This window comes from Podarcis melisellensis, assembly GCF_964234715.1.
Source record: "Podarcis melisellensis genome assembly, chromosome: 8".
Classification (NCBI taxonomy): domain Eukaryota; kingdom Metazoa; phylum Chordata; class Lepidosauria; order Squamata; family Lacertidae; genus Podarcis; species Podarcis melisellensis.
The window spans coordinates 77,387,007-77,407,042 of record NC_138540.1 but is presented as its reverse complement, the minus strand read 5'-3'; the positions used below and the strand labels follow the sequence as shown (position 1 = coordinate 77,407,042).

General features: G+C 41.5%; 1 long non-coding RNA gene across 1 annotated transcript in view; it reads right to left on the bottom strand.

Moving 5' to 3' along the window:
- LOC309376270 overlaps positions 1-19,027 on the bottom strand; it is a 56,849-nt gene extending 37,822 nt beyond the window's left edge. Inside the window, exon 1 of the long non-coding RNA XR_014171138.1 lies at positions 18,894-19,027. This is a non-coding gene — a long non-coding RNA (uncharacterized lncRNA). The remainder of the gene's footprint in view (positions 1-18,893) is intronic.
- Between the last annotated feature and the right edge of the window lie 1,009 nt (positions 19,028-20,036).

Sequence of the window (20,036 nt, the reverse complement as noted above, 5' to 3'; positions counted from 1 at the left end):
TGCGAATGAAAATTGCGCGCAGCAAGAGGTCCCATTAGTGAAAGTGCGCCTGAGGATAAGAATGAATTCAGTTCTTAACCAGAGGTACCACTGTAAGGTAATGTTACTGCAGGACCACAAACAACTCCAAATGAGCAACTTGTTCCAAGAAGGCTGATAAGTCAATTGAGGCCATGTGACTATGCTCATCATTAAAAGTAGAAAAAATAATTCTGAGTCAATGTCTCTGCTTTTTGCCTTTGCTTACTGAGTTGGAAGGAGCAATATACTTTTCTCTTCTTCCAGGCCACTAATCAAAGTTCAATGAAAGCCTCAAGGTACAGCTCAAGTGACTGCTCGGCTGGCAAAGCTAGACATAGCTCAGGTCTGTTGAAAGGTGCCAGGGACACACTGGTAGGCACTGAATAGAATACAATGACACCAAGATCATTACTGAGAGCTGATTAAGTCATTTTACTAAACTTTGCCCCTCCTTGTTCTAATTGTGTCAGATTATTGTGAAAGGCAGAGGATACTTTGAGCCAGCTGATTTGTTTTGTGATGACTATCCTTAGCCATATTGTCTTGGACTGAATCCACCTAGTTGTTTATCCCTGCTTCAAATCCCACCCTCCATTTTCAGAAGACACGAAGAACCCTGCAGTGTAGCAGCTTCCTTCATGGAGTGGCTGATCAGATGTCCATTCGTACAGGACTATCACAACAGGAGGGCAGTTGCCCACTCCCCCTGTTCTCCCCCAGCAACTGGAAATGGTATATCCATCAAATTAATTGCCACTGCTATCCTCTTCCATTAATGTGACTAGTCTGCTGTTAGGTCTATCCAACTGTGGCTTTCACTGCTGATGTGGGTTTTCTATAGCTCAGCCAGTAGAGCATGAAACTCTCAATCTCATGGTCGAGTCCCATGGGGGGAGTTACAGTGGTTGAACTAGATCACTCTTGAGGTCCCTTCCAACTCTACAATTCTATGATTAAACTGAAGAATTTTGCTGATGCAGATTATGCTTCGCTTCAGGAGAATTTCTGGTGTCCTGGAGAACGTAATCTAATGTTTCTTAATTATTTGCTTGTGTTTAGTAAGTTACAGAAAAAAGAAAAGTATTCTATTTAATGATTAACCCTATAATATCACAAATATTTTAGCTGAGATAGTTGAAAGGAGGGGTAAAGCATGGCTAGTGCAGTTCAAAAGCTATGTGCTGTATAATATTTTATTTAGTTCAAAGTTCTATCATGGAACTCACTTCCATAGGAAGCAGTGATGGCTACGAGCTTAGACATAAAAAGAGGATTAGACAAATTCAGGCAGGGCAAAATAACCCACAATATCTATGTTCTACCTCCAGTTTCAAAGGAAATTTGCTTCTTTCCTTGATAGCGAAAGATGTTTCTCAATTTTCCACCCCATCCCTCACCAATAAACATATTTGGCTGGATGGACTGCAGCAAACTGCTCGGGATTTCAGCACACTCCTATGCACTGTTGGTTGAAGTAATAACCATTTATTTTAAAGGGATTACAATGCAATTCTATATCTGTCTACTTAGATGTAACCACCACCGATTTCAAAGGCTCTTGATCCCAGATAAGTCTGTATAATTTTGCATTGCATCTTCTTCAAAGTATATTTTGGAGTTTTGATTTCTCTGGCACTTCCCTTTATCTCCCCTGCCTCAAACTGTTTTCCAATTGAAATAACTATTATAATGCTTCACATATCTCACACCTGCCTCACACTGATGGGTAATTTTGGTTCATCATAAACCTTCTCCTTGTGAATTCACAGCAGTTGTGTGAATGGGTTGGATGCCTGATGGCAATGCTTGGAATCAAGATTTCTGTCTCTTCCATTTTTTGCTGTTGATGGAGGGAAATGGGATGCAGCACACAGAGAAAAGAGTGCTGTATTGTGTATTATTATTCCTATTGTGATAAACATTAATGATTGCGGAAAATAAAAATTTACTTCTATAATGTGTATCCTTCAAATCAATAGTTTGGAATGGGGAAGTATGGTATTTCCTGATATAAAGCATCAAAGCTTTGTTTTTAATGTAAAACTGCAGGCAAGCAGAGATTTGACGGTTTTTGAATGCATGGTTATATCATATAACCTCAATACAAGACGACACATCTAACCCCAATGCAAAAGGACAGATCTCTCAAATAAGTGAAATGATAAAAGTGTTAGAACAGGTGGTGAAAGAGACTGGCTGGGCCTAATGATCTTTGTTTCCTCAGGTACCTTAGTCTTGTTAAAAAACAACATGCAAAAAGTCATATTCAAAAGGCATTGGGTTTTTACACCCATTTGCTTTGTAAATGTTCTCATTTTCCCCTTACAGTTCAAGACTCCAAGGTTTTGCCTTGATTCCAGGGTGTCCTGATTTCCCCCTGCCAGCAGAGAAGGGTCACAGAAGCAGCTCCTGAGGTGGCAGCGGCATTGGGAAGGAGATGTGAGGGCTCCTTCCCAAAGCCTAGTTAGTCCTTAAAAGTCTTTGGGAAGAATCAGTTGGACTCTAGGCTCCTGTCAGAGTCCTCACGCCTCCTGCTGGAAGCACCTTTCAGACCAGAAATCAGGGGTTTCCCCAACCATTGCACTGCTCCCAGACCTCTGTCTTGTTCAGCCTGGGCACTAGTCAAAACCAACTGTGAAAATCCTCATATATCCTCAGGGAGGCCCTCATAATGCCAGAGTGGTAACCTATGGAAGAAGAAGCTGATTTGAGGGAATTATGGGCCAAGGATAGGTGCCCAAGGATTCCATCTGGGAAGGACTGGTCCAGTGAGGAGCAGGAAATTATGGATATAGGGAGTGCATCTTATATTTTTATATTGTAACACAAATTTATTTTTTTATATATTGGATGCCATCTTTTTAAGGAACTCTGTGGGATTCAGCCAGGTGCCTCTTCCAGTCCAACCACACGTACACTGTCAGTAAATGGGTACTCTAAATAAATGTGTTCCTCCCTCAGGCATTTTGGTAAAACTGAGCTGGAAACAAACTAATCCCAAATGAGGCACAAAGTAATCAACAATTAGCATGCCGACGTGGGGATCCAGGGCACAGTCCTTCAATGGCTGCGCTCGTTTCTCTCTGGTCGGGGACAGAGGGTGGTGCACGGGGGGGAATTGTCATCGCGCCACTCCTTGGTGTGTGGAGTGCCTCAGGGTGCGATTCTCTCCCCGATGCTTTTTAACATATTTATGCGCCCCCTCGCCGAGCTTGTCCGGAGTTTTGGGCTGGGTTGCCATCAGTATGCTGATGACACCCAACTCTATCTGTTGATGGATGGCCATCCTGACTCGGCCCCAGACACACTGACCAGATGTCTGGAAGCCGTGGCTGGATGGTTACGTGGGAGCCGGTTGAAGTTAAATCCTTCGAAGACAGAGGTCCTCTGGCTGGGGCGGGACGATATGGGATTGAGGGGGCAACTCCCATCTCTTGCAGGGGTGCAAATAGTGCCAGCACCGTCCGTTGAGAGTTTGGGTGTAATCTTCGATACCTCCCTCTCTATGGAGGCGCAGATTATAGCTATAACAAAGGCGGCATTTTTTCATCTCCGCCAAGCTAAGCAGTTGGCCCCTTATCTCTCTCGCCCTGACCTAGCCACTGTGATCCATGCGACGGTCACCTCCAGACTGGATTATTGTAACTCGCTCTACGTGGGGCTGCCCTTGAGACTGACCCAGAAACTCCAGCGGGTGCAGAATGCCGTGGCGAGACTCCTTATGGGGTCTTCGCTGCGAGATCACATTCATCCGGTACTATACCAGCTGCACTGGCTCCCGGTGGAGTACAGGATCAGGTTTAAGGTGCTGGTTTTAACCTTTAAAGCCCTATACGGCCTAGGACCCTCGTACCTATGGGACCGCCTCTCCTGGTATGCCCCACAGAGAAACCTACGGTCTGCAAATAATAACATCCTCAAGGTCCCAGGCCTCAGAGAGGTTAGGCTGGCCTCAACTAGAGCCAGGGCCTTCTCGGCTGCGGCTCCAATCTGGTGGAACGCTCTGTCACAAGAGACTAGGGCCCTGCAGGACTTGACATCCTTCCGCAGGGCCTGCAAGACAGAGTTGTTCCACCAGGCCTTTGGTCAGGGCGCAGCCTGACTCCCTCCTCTGGGAACCTGCATAGAATCTTGCTTAATCAGTTGCCATTAATTTGATTTTAATTGATTTTTATAATGAAATATTTTTAGAATGTGCGATTATCTGATTGTTTGATTGTTTCGATTGTTGTTAGCCGCCCTGAGCCCGGCTTCGGCTGGGGAGGGCGGGATATAAATAAAATTTATTATTATTATTATTATTATTATTATTATTATTATTATTATGATGTCACACAAATGCTCTTCCAAGACCTCAGGTGAACCTGGAACCTGCTCGCATCCACGGGGCCATTCGAGTTTACACTGTCAGTTTTGTATTTTATCAGTATTTTTAAAATTACTGTTATTGTATTTTTCTGAAATAAATATGTATTCTGTACTTTTGGTGTATATTTGGATACAGTCTTGATCCAAACCAGTACCTCAGCTCTCTTTTGGCGTCCTGGGTGGTATATTTTGCTGGAGACATTGGGCAACAGAGAGTGGTCATTTAATTCCTGCTTTCTGGATCTGAATGATATCTGGAGACATAAAAATCCAATAACAAAACAATTTACACACTTTTCAGAATAACACCAAAGCTGGGCTAGGTTGGACCAAATATGGGTTTCAAGAGAATTAACAACAAGAGCAGTGAAATGTGAAATCCAGCCTAGAACCCTTTCTGATCACAGCTCAGTAACCTTGGAGTTAAAAAGTAGAATACAAGGGACATACAGATGGAGAATGAACAAATTTCTTTTTGAAAATGAGGAGATAATTGAGAAGGCCAAAAGAACTTTAAAAGATTATTTCGACATGGATATGAACAAAGAAACAAATATTAATACAGTCTGGGATGCCAGTAAGGCAGCGCTAAGAGGATTCCTAATTAATCAGAATAGCTACAAGAAAAAGTTAAGAGAACAAATAAAAGAAGAAATACTTAATCAATTAAGAGAATGCGTAAGAAAACTAATAATAAACCCAAGTGAGGAACAGATCAAACAAACCTACAGAATACTTCAAACGCAATACTCAATTTTAATAGGTCAAGAAGTAGAATGGAGAATTAAGGTATGGAAACAAAAATATTTTGAATCAGCAAACAAAACTGGGAAACTATTAGCGTGGCAACTACGAAAAAGTAAAAAACAAAATGTGATCAATAAAATAAGAATAGAAGATCAAATTGTGGAAGACCCCAAGAGAATAAAGGAAAAAATTATTAAATTTTATGAAAAACTATATAAAAGGAAAAAAAGAAGACATAATTGGAATAAAGAAGTACTTAGAAGAAAATAGAATGAAAGGATTAACAGAAGAGGAGAAAATACAATTAAATAAACCTATAAAAACGGAAGAAACCCAGGAGGCGATAAAAAAATGAAACTGGGAAAAGCTCCAGGGCCTGATGGCTTATCTGCTAAATACTATAAAGTTTTAGAGGAATACTTAGCCCTGGTACTATGCGAAGTAGCAAATAACATCTTAAGAGGAGGTAAAACACCAGACTCATGGAAGGAAGCCTATATTACATTGGTATCTAAGCCAGATACAGATAAGTTGGACATGAAAAATTATAGACCAATATCATTATTACATAACGATTATAAAATATTCGCAGCAGTAATGGCCAATCGTCTCAAGAAATGCTTAACAAACCTTATTCATACAGACCAAGTTGGATTTTTACCCAATAGACAATTAAAAGATAATATATCATTTGTATCATTACAAAATAATACCACTTGGCATAAAAGCCTACTAGACATTCTATCTAGATACAACCTACCTGAGTTTAATACTCTCAAATTGTGGAGCCCTGATAAAGTTCGGGAATGGATCTTTGAAAAAGACGCCTTATTGGACTCCACCAAGATAAAAAACTCTGGGTTTTCCTACTGGTTCCCCCGAGTAAAAGCAGTCAAAATCTGTGCCAACTACTTGGTGGAGATCACTGATACCACCCTTCGGAGAGCTTTCACTATGGCACGGTTTCAAACATTGCCAACTGCTTATCTGACCGGTAGATACACAAAAACCCCAGTAGAACATCGTTTATGTCCTTGCCTTATGAAAATTAAAGAGGATCTTACACATTACTTCCTCTACTGCCCCATTTACTCGGGCTTTAGAGACGCATTGCTGCAAATTATACCCAACTCTATAACTAGTCCTGAAGATAGAGTAAAATTTTTGTTAGCTGATGCAAACCCACGCATTACCCATGTGGTAGCGGTCTTTGTGATGAAGGCCATGAAAGCCAGGGAAAGATTTATGGACAACAATGTAAAGACCCATTCATCGTCTGTTTAACTCGCTGCTCGTTTTCCCTTCTTTTCTATTTTGTGGGAAGAAGGTTTTGTTGGCATAGTATGTAATGAATTTTAATATTTTTAACTATTGTAGTGTTGATTTTTGTGCACAGGCATGGTCCTCACAATAAACGGATTTGTATTTATTTAAGATAATATAAGACACATAATAAATATTATTGAATATCTAGATCGCAAGAATGATATCCCTGCGGCAATAATCTTTATTGATGCCGAAAAGGCTTTTGATAATGTATCCTGGCAATTCCTTTTGGGGTGTTTGGAAACAGTAGGGATAGAGGGCTCCTTTTTGGAGGGTATAAAAGCTATCTACTCAAGCCAAAGAGCAAAATTAATCATCAATAATGACTTAACTGACTCTTTTGAAATTTCAAAGGCCACGAGACAGGGATGCCCTCTGTCTCCTCTTCTATTTATAATGTTATTAGAAATTATCGCGAATAAGTTAAGAACAACACCAGAAGTACGTGGAATTAAAATCGGGGGGAAAGAATATAAATTGAAAGCATATGCTGATGATTTAATGTTATTATTAGAAGATTCACAAAAAAGTGTACACAGGGTAATAGAATTGTTAGAAGAATTTGGAAAGTTATCGGGTTTTAAGTTAAACAAATCAAAAACTAAAATGATGACTAAAAACATCGAAGAAGTTGTGAAAAATCAGACAAAATACTTAGGAATTTGGCTAACTATGAAGAATATAAACTTAATGGCGGATAATCATTTAGTTACTTGGAAAGAAATTAAAAAGGACCTAGATATCTGGAACAGGATGAAATTATCATGGTCAGGAAGAATGGCCGCAATTAAGATGAACATACTTCCAAAGCTGCTATTTTTGTTCCAAAATATTCCGGTGATAAGGGGAACCACAGTTTTTAAAGATTGGCAAAAAATTCTATCCAAATTCATTTGGCAGGGGAAAAGGCCTAGAATTAAATTCAAATTACTTACAGATAGAAGGTTACAGATAGGTAGCCGTGTTGGTCTGCCATAGTCAAAACAAAACAAATTTCCTTCCACTCTGTGTATCTGTGTATCTGAAGAAGTGTGCATGCACACGAAAGCTCATACCAAGAACTAACTTAGTTGGTCTTTAAGGTGCTACTGGAAGGAAATTTGTTTTGTTTTTACAGATAGAAGGGAAAGAGGAGGATTTGCGGTACCGAATTTGAAACTGTACTACGAGGCTTCATGCCTCTGTTGGATTAAAGAATGGATTGTCATAAAAAATACTGACCTGTTAGATCTAGAAGGCTTCAATACCAGATTCGGATGGCACGCATATTTGTGGCACAACAAAGTAAAAGTACACATAGGATTCTCCAATCATATTATCAGAGGACCATTGATAGAGGTATGGGAAAGAAACAAAAATTTACTTGAAAGAAACACTCCCTGGTGGCTGTCACCAATAGATATTTTAACAACCAAAAAAGTAAATATAGAAGGTGAAAGATGGACATATGAAGACTTGTTGGTTAGAACAGAGAAAGGTTGGAAAATGTTGGGTGTAGTGAAGGGTTAACCTTCTGTGCCTCAAGCCTGAGAGGAGGCGCTTACAAGGGAAGTAAGCCAGGACATGACGAAAGCAGCTTGGAATTCTGTGAACTGAGTGAAAAGTGAAAGCAGTTTTTTTGCGCAGCTGCAAACAGAGGGAGAAGATGCAGCTTAAATCAGATGGAAGTTCTTGTTTGTAAATATGCTACTTTTGAGCAAATAAAGTGATATTAGGACAGAAGAAACGTGTGGGACTTGTTCACTGCCCTTTCACACACAGACGCTGTGTAATTCTGCTAATTGCTTTACGACCGCTCCAAAGCCACACTGCGTAAACAGAAGCTGCAAAGACTCGCAGGGGAGCGTGGCTGGGCGCCAAACAATAAAGCTTATGAAGAATTAGCAGATAATTTAACGAGTTGGTTACAATTCCATCAAATTAATGCACTGTGGACAGAAGATAAAAAGATTGGGATGAACGAAAAAAATCCAGATTTCAGATAGAAATATTGGAAGGAAATCCAAAACTTTTATCAAAAATGTATAACCAATTGTTAGAATGGGATACAAAGGACGAGGAGATAAAAGAAGTCATGGTGAAGTGGGCGATAGACCTGGGATATAATTTGAAATATGATAGTTGGATAAAGCTCTGGAATAAAGATATGAAGTTTACAGCGTGTGTCGCACTAAGAGAAAACATGGAAAAATTGATGTACAGATGGTACATCACCCCTGTAAAATTAGAAAACATTTATAAGACTGGAGACAAAATGTGCTGGAAGTGCAAAAATAAGGAAGGAAGTTTCTACCACATGTGGTGGACCTGCGAAAAAATTAAAAAGTTTTGGGAGCTTGCTTATAATGAATTAAAATGTTCAAATACACTTTTGTTAAAAAACCAGAAAACTTCCTACTGGGGATGATTGGTAATGAAATTAAGAAAGAGGACCAGACTTTATTCCAGTATGCAACAACAGCTGCTAGAATATTAATAGCACAAAATTGGAAGTCAATTAGTATCCCAACGGTAAGAGATTGGCAAAGTAAACTATTCGAATACTTAGAATTGGCAAAAATAACACAAAAAATCAGAGATCAGAAAGAAACAAAGTTTATTAAGGAATGGAATAAATTCATAACATATATTGAAGCAGATTTGAAAAATCTAAAGATCACAGTAGGCTAAATATAACCCTCCGACGTGCAGAAGTCTTAAAGATAAACTGCGGAAAAAATCCTTTATTATATAACCCAAAACTGAGGTGGAGGGAAGTCAATTAGTTATATGTTGTGTTTTGTTCTTAGCTTTTTTTCCCTATTTAGCTGTGTTGTTTGGTTTATTTTTTTGTTTGTGATGAATTTGTCTTGTGTGTATTGGTGTGTAATGAAAATTAATAAAGAGAATGCAAAAATAAAAAATAAAAATCCTGCTTTCTGGAATCGCCCAGACATCCTTTGTACCCACAGGTGTCTCCTGGACCTGAGGGGAAGAATTGTTAGCAAGAGCGTTGACATCCTAATATTCTGGGAGTGGGTGGGGTGTTTATAATGTAATTCCCACCCCCTGCCCACACTTTGGTTTATTTTTATTTTTAAAACATTTGAATACTGCCCTTCAGCTGTTGACTTCAGGACAGTTTACCCTAACCCTCCCTTCCTTCAGTCTTTCTCTTTTTACTGTTTCTCATACTGCCCTCTTTATTTAACCTCCTTTCCTACTTTTATGATGTTCTTGCTTTTATACATCCTAGCAGCATCAACATTGCTATTAATTTTATTTTAAATATACCTCCTTCTACTCATTTCCTTTCTATGGGTGTGTCTTTTGTATTTGCTTATACTAACAGAATTTCTAAAGTATGAATTAAAGTTATACTAACAGAATTTCTAAAGGATGAAGTAAAGTTATATGTGTGTAATCACATCTAAGAAAATGTGGCATTTCCCCTCTCCATTCATTTTCAATGTTTCATTAATTAGGAAACCCCTTGCACTAAAAAAAGGGGGGTCACAAAGATGAGATAATGCTAAAATATCTCAATCGCATGATGATATGAAACATTGGTCTGGGCTTAAAAAATAAAATAAAATGCTTAATGTGCTGCAAATGGTGGTGGTGGGAAATCTGAACCTGGTGCCAGTAACCAGGGGGAGAGGTGGAGAAGTGGGCATCTCCCAGGGTGAGAGGCTGGGTGAGAAAAAGGAAAGGTCCAAGGTGAAAATGGGGAGGGCCTGTCATTGGGAGCCGGGGAATGTGCTTGTGACTTGTCAATGCTGTGACTTGTTTGCAAAGCATTTTGAGGATGAAATTGCTTGCAACCACTGGGAACCTGACTCAGCTGTTACAGCAGATGAAACTCAAGGGGTGTCCAGAGCACTGTCTAGCCCTGATGTGTTGGATGAGTTTCAATTAGTAAGATTCAGGGACATTGCCCGTTGCCCCTCTTGTCTGAGGAAAAGTAGCAGGGAGGGGACAGCTGACTGGGTCAGGGAGGTGATTAATGCCTCCTTGAAAGAGGGGGTAGTCCCTATGTACTTGAAGGAGGCAGTGGTGTGCCATCATCACAGATTGGGTTACGTGGATCCCCCCCCCAAGTTATTTCATAGTGGCCCTTGGAGGTGGGACATCTGAGATGGGACTTTTGGAGTGCAGTGTCATATGACATCTTCAATCAAACTCTAGAGGGGTGGGGCATAACCAATAGACAGGAGGTAGTATACTAATGCTATGGATGTCTGTTGTATACATGACCAAAGTATCCTGCCAGGCTGCTCAATCAGAGGAATTGGGGGGGCAGTGTCTATGGCACCCTGTCTGAAGGCAACTAGGAGAGACAGACGGACCAGTTGCCATGCCCATCAACTTTGGGAGGGACCGGCTCCCTCAGGCATTTTATGGGTCAGGGGGGTAGAGTGAAGACCCCTTGCCACCTTGGAGTTACCTCCATTGTAAACTGGGGTTTGTTCAGTGAAGGTCAGAATTCATATACTCTCTCTTAGGTATTTATTGATAAAATTTAAAAATGGGATGGAGGTTTCAAGGAGATTCAGATTTTTAACATTACAGAGCCTCCATCTTGGAATAAGATAATACTACAAATTATTGATGATTATGATCTTCCTTGAGATATTCTGAGTGTGTTAGATATTGAGGTGACACCTTGTCATATGAAATTTCATATTTAGAAGCATAATTTAATGGTCAAATGTGCTCCTTGGAAAGTCTGTCCCAAGACATGTTGGCAGCTGAAGCAAACCACAAAATAGTGCCTCGCCATTCCAGGGAAGAAGAGATAAGTGCGGAACAATGCGAAGGGTGAGGAATAAAGCATAGGAGGAGACCAGAAGCGCCTCCTATTGGCCAAGAGGCCACTGAAGAGGCAACCTGATTGTGGGGGAGGGGCAAATCTGGTCTTTAAGAAGCACAGTGCGGCTGTTGTTGCCACTGTGCCAGCAGCAGGAGCAAGGAATTCCTTCTAGGCCAGATCTGCTGCCCCTATGGACCCAGCCGCCTAAGATGGTTGCCTCACCTTGACTAATGGGGGGGAGGGGGAGACAGTCCTGCACCTTCGTATGCCAAACTACCCATTCAGCTCCCTCACTATGTAAGCACATCACAAATACCAAACGGGGAAAAGCTTTTACAACTCTGTCATAGTTGAAAGCTGCTCTCGCCAGATCCCCTATGTCGTTTGCCTATGTAAAGGTAAGAGGCCTGAATATTCAGCCAACTACCGTATTTTTCGCACCATAGGGCGCACCGGACCATAGGGCGCACCCAGTTTTTTTGGGGGGAAATAAAGGGGGGGAAATTATTTCCCCCCCAGGTGCGGGGCTGGGGCGGGGGAAGCTAGAGCTTCCCCCGACACCAGCCCTCAAACAGGCAGCTCTCCGCAAGCAGCGGGAGCGCTCCCGCTGCTTGCGGAGAGGTCCGCGAAGCCTGGACGCGCTGAGCTCAGCGCGCCCAGGCTTCGGCATGCAGGCACCTCTCCGCAAGCAGCGGGAACGCTCCCGCTGCTTGCGGAGAGGTCCGCGAAGCCTGGACGCGCTGAGCTCAGCGCGCCCAGGCTTCGGCATGCAGGCACCTCTCCGCAAGCAGCGGGAACGCTCCCGCTGCTTGCGGAGAGGTCCGCGAAGCCTGGACGCGCTGAGCTCAGTGCGCCCAGGCTTCGGCATGCAGGCACCTCTCCGCAAGCAGCGGGAGCCCAGCGCTGGGCTCCTGCTGCTTGCGGAGAGGTGTGCGAAGCCTGGAGAGCATGAGGGGTTGGTGCGCACCGACCCCTCTCACTCTCCAGGCTTCAGCGAAAGCCTGCATTCGCACCATAGGACGCACACACATTTCCCCTTCATTTTTGGAGGGGAAAAAGTGCGTCCTATGGTGCGAAAAATACGGTACTTACTGGTTTGTTCCATCTATGAGGACAAAGAGAAACTTTGTTCAAATATTTAAATCTCCCAATTGAGAGATGGATTGGTTATATGACTAACTATTTATTAAGGGACAAATCCCCTTACCCCTCTGAAAAATTGATCTGTGTTGCCTTTACAGTTACGATTATAAGGAGAAAAGTTTGTAGGGCTCAGTGCTATTTTCCTAGATTTGCCAGTGCCAGAGTTCACCATGAACTTGTTCCTTGATCTCTTAGAATGGCAATGGCACTAACCTGAGAGGTGCCGGAGCTGAATTCCACTAAACTCTGCCTTAAAATATGCCCTAATTTAAATCTTTCAAATGAGAATCATCTGATTCTAATAATAACTTTCGTTGTGCAATGTGTTCATTTTGTTTTTATTCTGTTTTATGTATTGCGTCTTTCGTAATCGGTGTGGCTAAACCAATAAATGATAATTACACTTGTATCTGAAAGAAACAGATCTGAGAACCAGCATTTCATTCTCCATAACCATTTATTTTTGCATTGTAATTGTCATAATGAAAACTTAACTGTTATTTAATGATACACAACAGGATTCTTTAAAGTTAGAATCCACAACTCCCGTATTCTGACCTCTTTTTCTCTGCCCCTTGCTTCCCTTTACTTCAACCAAAAGCAAAAAAGAAAGAAACAGAGATCCTGAGTCCTGAATTTCATCCTGAGCCTCCAATTCCCACTCATTGCCATACATTTTGGAGGTCTACACTGTCCCATTCACTCTTCACGTTCAGGCTGTTGTGTGATTCGTGAAGCATTGTAACAACTTTCTTTGGTAACAGAAAGGACAAAGCTCCCAGCTCCAATTATTTTTCTTTGATTTTTCCCGAGGGCACAAAAATCTGTTGTTCCACAACCTTGGAAAGTGAAACTATGCGACTGAAATGCACCTGGGGGGAGGGGAGAGAAATGTTGACATTAGTCCTTTACTCAGGGACTTGGAGATGGTGCCTGTGACGGTGAATTAAAATTTTTCTTAAGTTAGTTTTTAAAAGAGTATATTTAAGAAATCTGAGAAATATCATAATTTCGTCAGAACATGAATATACAAAATTTTCAACATTAGAAGTTCAGGTAAAAAAGTTAGATCAGATATAATTTAAAATTGCTATTATACCCAAAGGACTCTCAAGACACAAAGATTTTTAATAAACAGGTTATACTGTATAATAGGCCTGTTTTCAAATTCTCTGATTTCATTATATCTTATTATAATGAAATCAGAGAATTTGAAAAGAGGCCTAATTGATAAGATTAACCAAATCAAATTCTTGTGGGCAGGTGAGTAGCAATAAAATGGGAGGAATTCTATCCCCCCCCCCCCAATCTCCTGGGCATATTAAAAGTCACATGCTACGGCCACGCAGCAAGATCTGAAAACAACACTCCCTCCTTGGTGTCTGAACCTTGAGTGAACCTGCCATAAGTCAACAGGGTGATCCAGCAGCAAAAAAAGCTGGAGATGCACTTCATTGACTCTCAGAATGGTTGGGTGCCAAATGAGGCTCCCTCATTGCCCCACTGTGATCTAAGTATCCAGAGAATCCTCCTTTTATTTTACCATATACTATTTTCATGTTAAACACGTCAAACATAAAGCAGGTGAAAAAGGCGACTCCCAAGAGCCAATCAGGTACTCATCTCAGAATTCTTACTCACCCCTTAAAAGAGAAACTAGCAAAACCAAGGCTGTAAAGGGCAGCAGAAATAAGAGAAGAAAGAATGTAGGGCAGAAGCATCACAAATGGCCTGGAATCTGCCTCTGTCCTCCTGAGGCAAATCAGCCATATGCCCCTCCCCCATTCATTCCAAATTCCCTCCCAATGTAGCATTATTCCTGAAAAATTTGCTGATAGGGAGGTCTCCATCTATTTTATATACACATCTCACTCTGAATCCTCCTTCCGGAGAAGCAAGTGGCATTATGAGAGTTAAAGGACACAGACCAGGCAGGCAAAACAATACGGAAGGGTGCAGAGTGGGGCCAGTGAGATAAATGATCCCCCTCATTTTTTCAGCAACATGCAAGGGAAAAGAAGGAAGGGAGAGAAGGAGACAAGGAGAGAGTATGCATGACCAAGAATTACTAGGGCTTTTTTCCTTATTTGAGTAGTAATATTACCTATATGAAGATTAATTTTAAATTGAATACACTGGGTCTCATTCTCAAGGCAGTTGATGGTCTTCTCACTTTTACACATTTCCTCCCCTTTGGAGAAGCAGGATGGGCACTGCAAACCATTTTCAGCCATCATGTTGCGATCAGGAACTGCCAAAATCAAAAGTATAGTGAGCATGTTAATGTTTTTCTCTGTTTTTGTATCTCTGTGTTGTATTAATGGAATCCACCCTAGGGCCTTCCAGTTTTGGTGGGGCAGCTGCAAGTACTCTTGGATAAAATATAATCTAGACACAATCTGGGTTCAGGACTGAGCATGGGACAAAGTCACCATTGTTCTCTGATATAAATGACCTTTACATAGAGGGAACTGGGGGAGTGTGAACTTTCTTCCCTTCTCAATCTCTCAGAAGGTTTTCCTGCCATTGATTATGGTATAGCCTGTATGAAAACGTATGCTCTTAGTCCCTTATCTTCGTACAGAATTTCTGGCTGTCTTTTGCACTTCAGCAATGAACTAACTGTCACTTTCTGGGAATTCCCTGAGACCTGCAGGTACAGGGCAGTATGTAAATTCAATAAATAATAATAAGTAATAATAACTGCCAACTTAGACAGTGCTTATTTTGTCAATTAAAAGAATGACCGGAAGCAGTTCAAGGGTCATTTAGGACAACACCTGGATAAGATAGGTGGGTTGTAATCATGTAATTGGACCATCTAATTGAATGTTATCTTAAAGGGACCATAACCTGTTTATGAGCTGTTCATGCACCGAGGTATACAATTATATTGCTTAAAATATCATTCACGGCTAATTATGCATAGGGAATGTTATAAAGGCATCTTGAAGATTGTATTCTTGGCCCCAATTTTTATTTTTATTTTTTTACTTATCCCCTTGGTTAATTAACGTAGGCAAAGTTCCTAAACTGACATAACTGACACTTTAAAGGTAAAGGTAAAGGTACCCCTGCCCGTACGGGCCAGTCTTGACAGACTCTGGGGTTGTGCGCCCATCTCACTTAAGAGGCCAGGGGCCAGCGCTGTCCGGAGACACTTCTGGGTCACATGGCCAGTGTGACATCGCTGCTCTGGCGAGCCAGAGCCGCACACGGAAACGCCGTTTACCTTCCCGCTGGTAAGCGGTCCCTATTTATCTACTTGCACCCGGAGGTGCTTTCGAACTGCTAGGTTGGCAGGCGCTGGGACCGAGCAGCGGGAGCGCACCCCGCAGCAGGGATTCGAACCGCCGACCTTTCGATCAACAAGTCCTAGGCGCTGAGGCTTTAACCCACAGCGCCACCTGTGTCCCACTTTAGACATTTCTAAATCCTAGGAAATCAACATGACTCATGTCAGAAGCAATCTACTTCTGAGGTAATCATTTTGGGGAAGTGGGTCATTAAAATAGCAGATTAGCACAGCAGCACATCAAAGGAATAGAGGCTGCTCCCTGTGTAGCAATAAAATGAGGATTAGGTTTTATTAGAATAGGAGGGATGTGACCGTTCTCAGGAAAAGACAAACTGCCAAGGCAAGGATGCTGCTGTGTCTACAAGAGGAACAGGACATATTCTGGTGGATGTCTTCATTGTAGGCCTCAGGTTGTATATATTTATGCATAACCATATACCATAAAGACACCACAGTGCATTATGGTCCCACAGGAAACACAGAGCCTGGTTTACAGCATGCCTAGTACCCATGGAATCTCACATCACTTGGATATAGAGGCGATGTGTAACCATATCTTAACATACAGTAAAAACATGGCAGGAACAAGGGGCACTGGCACTGTGCAGGATCAGATCCTTCCACCTATCAGAAGGATGATCTGATTCTGCATGGTGCTGCTTTGAGGGGCAAGAAGAAGGAGAGGCCTGGTTAGAAAGGCAACCCATCCCTTCTCTGGCAGACGTATCTGCCAAGTAAAAGGTAAAGGGACCCCTGATCATTAGATCCAGTCGCGGACGACTCTGGGGTTGTGGTGCTCATCTCAGTTTATTGCCCAAGGGAGCCGGCGTTTGTCTGCAACCAGCTTCCAGGTCATCTGGCAGCATGACTAAGCCACTTCTGGTGAACCAGATCAGCCCTCGGAAATGCTGTTTACCTTCCCGTTGGAGCAGTATCTAATTATCTACTTGCACTTTGTGCTTTTGAACTGCTAGGTTGGCAGGAGCAGGGACTGAGCAACAGGAGCTCACCCCATTGTGGGGATTTGAACCGCCGAACTTCTGATCGGCAAACCCTAGGCTCTGTGGTTTAACCCACAGCGCCACCCGTGTCTCTAGCTAGGTCCCTCTTTTTCACAGTTTCTCCTCTTGACTGCCTCCCCATCCTGCCTGACTCTCCATCCTTCGAGAGCCCCTAATAGCCCTGAGCTGCTCAACCCAACCTGTAGCCAGCTGGGGCTGTCTCACCCCATTTGAATGAGGCACAGATTCTCTAAGTACTGCTGATTGACTAAGGATGCAGGCCATGGCCAAATTCAGTGCAAAACACTAACATGTTAATGATTCTAAATTGATGCAGAAACGTACGGCTGAGAGTTGCATTGTTACACATTTTAGTCCTGCAGCAGTGCTTCTTCATCTGAAAGAATTTACCATCCCCTGCAGTGAAGCTGTAATAGCCTGGGGAACAGTATCTGGATGACGTGCATTGATTCAAAAGTTCCTTTTGGAATTTCACTATGAAAAAGAATTTGAAAGAATTAACTAGATATGGAGGTTTATTGCTCCTAAGACACATTCATTGTAAAGGTTCCAATTTTCTGTAATGTCTGAATGAGAACCTTTTCAAACAAATAACATGGAAAGTATTATTAAATTCGGCAATATAAAGTGATGGGTTTTATGAATTAAAATATGTACACACCACCATGTCATAGAAAGAAAAAAATATCAAAATGTCTTCCAGCCATAATACTTAAAGAATTCAATAAGAGCTATTAAAAGTAAAGAAACAGATATCAATTAACCAGTGGAAAGATGTATTCTGAATGGCTTGTATGAGCCTAGTGGAATACAATTTTTTTGCAGGTAATTAAAAGAATAAGAAATAGAAACCTACATACTCCAGATAAAACAAAGTGACCGCCTTTTAATCTTCATTGTATTTCTCTTTTATCTTGTTTTTGAAAATGATTTTGTAGGTCTTTCGACTGAAATAAATAATGTTGTTCTTCTTGGCAGTATCAGTTGCATTTTCAGCTGAATTTCGGGGAAACACTTGAAGCAGCCATTGTCCAGAGCTATTTCAATGGCTTTTGTTTGATTTGCTCAATGCAAACAGCTAGAAGTCTGTAAATTTTGATAATCAACCCAATTTGCAATGGGGCGTGAATAATTTCAATTGCAACTGTAGTTTGTAAAATATAACCGAAGCTTTCAAAGCTTTATTACGATCATAGACCAGAGTAAAAGGCATTAAATTTGGAATGAATGTAGAACTTCATTTCAGGTCCAATCTGCAGCATGAAGAATCATGGCTTCTTCTATACTTCTGCATTCTCTCTGCTAGTTGATCATAACCATTTACAGGGTGGGAAAATACTTTTCTGAACTCCTGTTGCCCAACCCAAGATACTTGGCAGAGGTTTAAAGACTGTCTGAAGGCAAATCTAAAAAAATGTACTATCAACACTGACAACTGGGAAACACTGGCCTGTGAGCACTCCAGTTGGAGAAAAGCCTTTAACCAAAGGTGTCATAGGCTTTGAAGACTCATGAACTCAGGATTCAATGGAAAACATGCTAGGAGGAAGGCATGCTTGGTAAATCCACACCATGATCAATTCCTGCCTGGAAACCAAAACCGTGGAAGGACGTGTGGATCCAGAATTGGCCTCCACAGTCACTTATGGACTCATTGTTAAAACCATGTTTATAGAAGACAATCTTCCTCAGCTACAAGTGATCGCCAAGGAAGAAGACTTGGCAGGGCACTTCAACTACACCAACCTCACTGTCCCATTTCCCCTCTCTCTCCAAGTATGTATCAATGATGTAGGAACAGATGGTCAAGTGAGCACAAGCATCCCACCCAGAAAAGCCCCATGGTATTTTAGCAGCTGAGGTGAACCACAAAATGGCAACCACACACTCTAGGGAAGGAGGATGGGTGAACATGTACATCAAGCTGGAAGTCTGATGCTTGTGATCAGGTGATTTTAGATTCCCCATTTTCAAATGTTAGCGATTCCTTACTGCAGGATTGGGAAGTTGTGATCCTCCAGATGTTTCTGGACTTCATCTCCCATCATCTCTGACTGGTGGCAGGATAGATGAGGCAGGTCGGAGTTCTCATTCATCTACAGCAAATGTGACACAGCTTCCTTACCACTAACTTATTAATTTCAAAAACAAAAGACAAAAGTCGGATAAATCTTACCTATATTTGTACGCAGAACACTGGCAACACAGGAATCTTGTTGCAAGTTACAAGGTTTTTTTACACTGTGATCATATGTCAGTCCAGTACTGTTAAACACATGTCTGCAGTACAGAGGTAATGCTGAGTATAGGAACAAAAGATTACTTCATGGATTATTATTATCATTAACATTATTATTATTTGGCTTTGTGGTTTCCTTCATTTGACACAGAGAAGGAGGTGAGAATGAATTAAATCTTTTAAATGAAATGGGGTTCAAGTTAATTAGTTCTTTAAAAAAATTAAATGATTAAAAGCCATTGGCCAGAACACTGGTTTAATTATTTCCAAGAGGTTTGAAGGTAAACCCTCCCTTTACTACGGCCCATTTTTCCTCCCATTCATTTCAATGCCTTTTTTTCTTCTACAGTATGATTACAATCTTAGATGTGAGCTTAGCTAAAGGAGCAATGGCCAGACGATGAGGAAGAGGAAGGCAAATTGTGACAGATCCTTTCCCCCTTACCTGCAGGTCCAGTTTTAAATCTAAATTGGTCTTGTCCCATCATTTAGGCATGAAAAAAAGCATTGGGGAAACTGGGAACCCTCTGTAGGAATACTCTGTACCATCACTTACTAGACCTCTTGGGGAGAAGATTTTGCATTTCAACCAGTTTTAAGCACAGTTAAATGAACAGGGTTAAATGTAGGTGAAGAGAGTTGGACTTGAAGGGGAGGGTAGGACAGTTAAGAGGGGAGAAAGAGGGGACTTCCTGGAAGCACATACTGTTCTGCATGATATGGACAAAGTGGAAATACAAACATTTAGATTCCTGTCTCGTAAGACTGACAAAGCTACCAATTTGAATGGCTACAGAAAAGGTTTACACAAATGATGCAAAATTAGGCTACCAGCGGCTACTAAACATAGTACCTTCAGCTACTAGCATATTTCAAATATCCTTTAAAATTTCTATCCATTTTAGTTGCTCTTGGTTTCTATTTTTATTTATTTATTTGTTTTCTGCACTTGCCTCCAAGCAGCTCAAGGCTGTGTACATGGTTCTCCGCTCCCCATTTTATCCTCACAAGAACCCTGTGAGGTAAGTTTAACCTGAAGTATAGTGATTTGTCCAGGATCCCACAGTGAGCTCCATGGCT